This window comes from Octopus bimaculoides, chromosome 25 (genome assembly GCF_001194135.2).
Source record: "Octopus bimaculoides isolate UCB-OBI-ISO-001 chromosome 25, ASM119413v2, whole genome shotgun sequence".
Taxonomy (NCBI): Eukaryota; Metazoa; Mollusca; class Cephalopoda; order Octopoda; family Octopodidae; genus Octopus; species Octopus bimaculoides.
In genome coordinates this window covers 34719013-34723547 of record NC_069005.1, presented here as the reverse complement: position 1 = coordinate 34723547, position 4535 = coordinate 34719013, and the positions used below count along the sequence as shown (strand labels likewise).

The 4535-nt window shown below is 38.9% G+C and overlaps 1 protein-coding gene across 2 annotated transcripts in view; it reads right to left on the bottom strand.

The window, feature by feature from the left end:
* LOC106869069 (transcription elongation factor SPT4) overlaps positions 1-4535 on the bottom strand; it is a 15431-nt gene that overhangs the window by 9790 nt on the left and 1106 nt on the right. Inside the window, exon 1 of one of the 2 annotated variants that reach the window (XM_014914589.2) lies at positions 2664-2824. The exons of the other annotated variant lie outside the window; for it this stretch is intronic. The gene's annotated coding sequence lies outside the window, so the exon portion shown is untranslated. Of the gene's footprint in view, positions 1-2663; positions 2825-4535 lie in introns of those variants that run through there. 2 annotated transcript variants of the gene reach the window in all.

Below are 4535 nucleotides of genomic sequence, written 5' to 3'. Positions count from 1 at the left end.
TATATATATATATATATATATATGTAAAGAATAAAAAGTTTGAATGGTACAACAATGCACTATAATACAAAAAAATGGACTATATAGTCCATTTTTTTGTATTATAGTGTACTGTTGTACCATTCAAAACTTTTTATTCTTTACAAACAATACACAATGTTTCAAGCGAACTACAATACTCTCTTATGTAGTATATATGTATATATATATAGAGAGAGTGGTATATACTCTGTACAACGGTAAAGAGCTATTAGTCTTATATACAAGTGCTCAAGATTGTACGTTGTCCACTAGTTTTAAAATGAAGACCTATTAAGCTATTCTATGTTATAGTACCTTATGTTAAATAGTATTAAGTAGATTAAAAGCTATTCGTCACACGTAGCTCCGTTGTGCAGTGGCAGTAAGTGGTTTTGGCCGGTAGAGTTTCGATTCACAGTTGATCCAGTTCACTTATCCTATCTTTGTATCAAGTGAAGGCGGTCAACACCTCTTATTCAACAGGAGGTGGGGGTGACTGAAGACTCCGTTTTCAGCAACAACATAGTGTTCCATTAGTATTTATTTATCCGCCACCAGTTCTAATAGAGCCTCACATACACAATTATACTCACACACCCACATGTATTTTTATGTAAATATATGTCCAGTTCACATAAAAGAAAAAAACAATTACGCACACAGTACATATACTCTCATATACATAGACACACAGTTGTCAGATCAATTTCATAAAAGTGAAAAACTTTTTAGAAAGTTGCCCAAGACGAAACTGTGTCAATGTGTGTGTATATATATATATACACTTTCTGCTACAGTCATAAGGCCTGATTTTTTTATATTCTCCTATGTTGGACTTCTTATCTATGACCATTATAATATTGAAATATCTACGTAAACACCAACTCTCTTCGCAGGCACCTGTTTTGGATTGGAGTGGGGCATATGTGGTTACAAGTCAATGGGTTGTAGTTAGGCACATTCAAAGACGCTACACACACACACACACCAAAGTAGTGCGCGTAGGAAGGTTCCAGTAACTCAAGTTGGTAATTTAATGATACTCCAAAGGATTTTCACTTAAAAAAAAAAATCAAGATTTCAAAGTAATTTATGCCTCCCCACCCAATAACACTAAATGTATTTAAGTTAATCAGTGAACACTCAATGGTTTAGGTGTCTTTTACAATCACTGCTAACTTCTTAAGTAGCATGTCTCGTCGCTTCAATAAAGTTTCATCCCATAATCCTCTTGGATATAGATTTCGTTGTTCATTTCGGAATGACGGTATTTAAGGCTGCGTGGTTAAGAAATTCTCTTGACAGCTGTATGGCTTCAGATTCGATCCCTCTGGCTAGAACATTAGGCAAGTATTTTCTACTGTAAGCCTCAAAACTTCTGAGCGGAATTTGCATGGAAACCCGAGGGATGGTTCCAGTCGTTGGAAAGTGGTCTTGAATCACCCTTCTCCGCCTAACATGACATTCAAGTACCTTTCGTAATGTCCACCTCAGTTGCATGCATTGTGGTGATGTCCGGAAGTAATTTTCTCCTATCCCATTCTACTTTAACGGTCTCGGTTACGCTGTAAAACGGACAAAGGAGGGAAGATGGGGGTTAGAAACAAATACGTTTCCAGGACAATTACAGACACGATAATTATTTTCTCGTATTTCTGAAATATGAAACACACGAGTTACAGAAGCATTTGTTGATCACGGTTTCGAATTAAGGTTCAAAATATTTCCCGTTATCTCTTTTAAACTTATTTGATCATCCATGAACATCACAACTTGACATTTTCTGCTTTTGTCAAACGGTGGAGCCAAATCATTCGCAGACTCTATGTCTATATAAGGAAATAATTTAATGTCAGCTGGACGAGGTCAGTGAATCGTTAGCGCATCGAGATGCAAGGTAGAATTTAGTTATAGTCCTTTATATTCCGAGTTCAAATCCCGCCGAGGTCAGAACCCAGGAGGTGAATACAATTAGAATAGAAAACAGTATTGTTGTGATGACTTGTGAGATGCAAAGACCTCACCTAGATAAGAGGCGAACAGGAGGTGATGGTCACGGTTTCATTTAAGCGTTGTTAGTAATAATAATAATGAAAGCTCTTCGATAAAAGAAGGCCACCATTCTGGTGGTAAATCTCATCAAAGTTGGTCAGTTTTCGTGTCGTCAGGCAGGAGAGAAGATTTAAGGGAAAGAAAAAGAAAAAAGCCATTTTTGAAACCATGTTGAACAGCCGACGGAGTGGCGGTGTGAGTAGAGCTGATGAGAGTGGTAGCAGTGAGGGGGGGATAGTAGGAGGAATAAATAAAGAAGTGGTAGCACAAGTATTTAGAAAACTAACCAATTCAATAAAAAACAAAATGTTTCAACAACAAAAACATAAATAACACTCTTTCTACTCTCTCTCTCTGTTACTCCCACTTTCTTTTACTCTCTCTTTCTCTCTCCTCACAAATATATACACATGTGTGTGAGGGGATTTCCCTACTCACTCTTTTTCATTATCTCTCTCTCTCTCTATATATATATATATATACACACACACGCATAGATATACATTCTCACATAATAAAACAAAAACTGTATATATATCTGTGTGTGTGTGTAATATTTGTAGCACAAAATAAACAAGTACCATACTCACATATTTATGTGTAGGTGGTGTTGAGGTAGCAGCAGCAGTAATTACTAATTAAAGATATATCAATAATAAAAGGAAAAATAAAAGTTATATATACACACACGTATGTATATTGCCTTAATCTCTCTCTCTCTCCCAACTTCTTTTTGTCTCTAATTCATTAATTTTCTCTCATCACTTCTATCTCTCGGCTTCGCTCGCTTTGCTACACACTCACTCTCTCTCTGTTACTCGCTCTATTCATTCTCTCTTTCTCCCACTCTATTCATTTTCTTTTCCTCTCTCATTTATTTCCTGTTACTCTCTCTCAATTGCTTTACATTCTCCCTCCCTCCCTCCCACTTAATCAATCACTCTCTCACATTCACTCAATCAATCACTCATACTCTCTCTCCTAAGTGCATCTTAGTTCTCACTCTTACGCATATACGCACGCAAACCCGTACACACACACACCTTATTTGTCATCCTCTCATCTTCTTTCTCTCTTTCCTTCCCTCCTCCTCCTTCTCTCTGATCATATCACAGGTTTTTCTTTTCCTGAGCCTCTCCCCTTCTCTCTCTCTCTCTCTCTTCCCCCACCACCTCGTTACGTTTTGTCTTTCCTCCTCTCTTTCTCAACCCGCCCCGCCCCCATCCGTGTACGTGTTCCTGCATATGTATACACACAGCTCGCCTCTGTATTTGCACACACGCATACTGACACATCCACAAACTAACCCATATACACGCCTGTACACATCCACCTTGTCGATGGCTGTGCAAGCCCAGCATCATCCCACGAGCAGCCTGTTGTTCACACGCGTGTTCGAACTCTCAGCTCACACACAACAAAGATAAACAATATGAGGAGACCAGCTTGGAGTACAGCAGACATCGGGTGAGTGCTTCGAATATTGTCTTTTTCATTCCAGCTTCATAAACACACACACACACACACACACATAGACACACGTGTGTATGTGTGTGTACACACAAATATGTATATACATGTGTGTTTTCTACGAACGTAGATGAGGTGATGTTAACTCAGATTTATACGACTCTATGAACACATACTCGTGTGTGTATGTGTATATATATATATACATACAGTCATACCTTGTACGCACACATACATGTATGTGTGTGACGGATACATAATCATACACATATATTATTATTTTGCATACAATCCGTATATGTGTGTGTGTGTGTGTACATACACAAACACACAAATACAAGCTTTAGTTTGTGTATATCTCTCACCATATGTATGTTTGTACACATACATATATCTACACACACACACGCATGTAGACTGGTCTCCATGTGGCGGGCACCCGTCGTTAAGTTTGTTATCAGTTAATGGAGCCGTGGCGTAGTAAGAGGATGGGGCTGGGCAGTTACCCCTCGGGCGCAGGTGTGAAGGGGCACAAAATTTCTTACGGGCTTTCATGTTTGTTAATTAAGGGTTTGGGGGCGCCAAAAGTGTATGCCCCTCCTCCCATCGGGCGCTATGAACAGTTGCTGTGTTAAATAGAATGGAGCCAGTATCTAGGTTTCGATTCCTGGATAGAATGGAATTGCTTTATTATTTTCTCTCATTCTCTCTCAAAGTAGGGGTCATGTGTGGGTCTCTTCCCCCTCTACACCTGTTATTTCACCTTTTTTTTCCATAAAATAAAGAATGTATGAATTTCTGTGCGTGTGTGTTCCGCCAAACTTTGTTCCCCTCCAACATACACTCCACTCTGCCTTTTCTAGAATACCCTCAAGTTCACCCTTTACGTAGTCACTCGACCTGCAAGAAATAGCAGCCAAATATTCTTAAACCACACCCTACAGCCCTAAAAATCGAAGTACCCCTTCCAAGCAGTCCATAAAACTGAATGG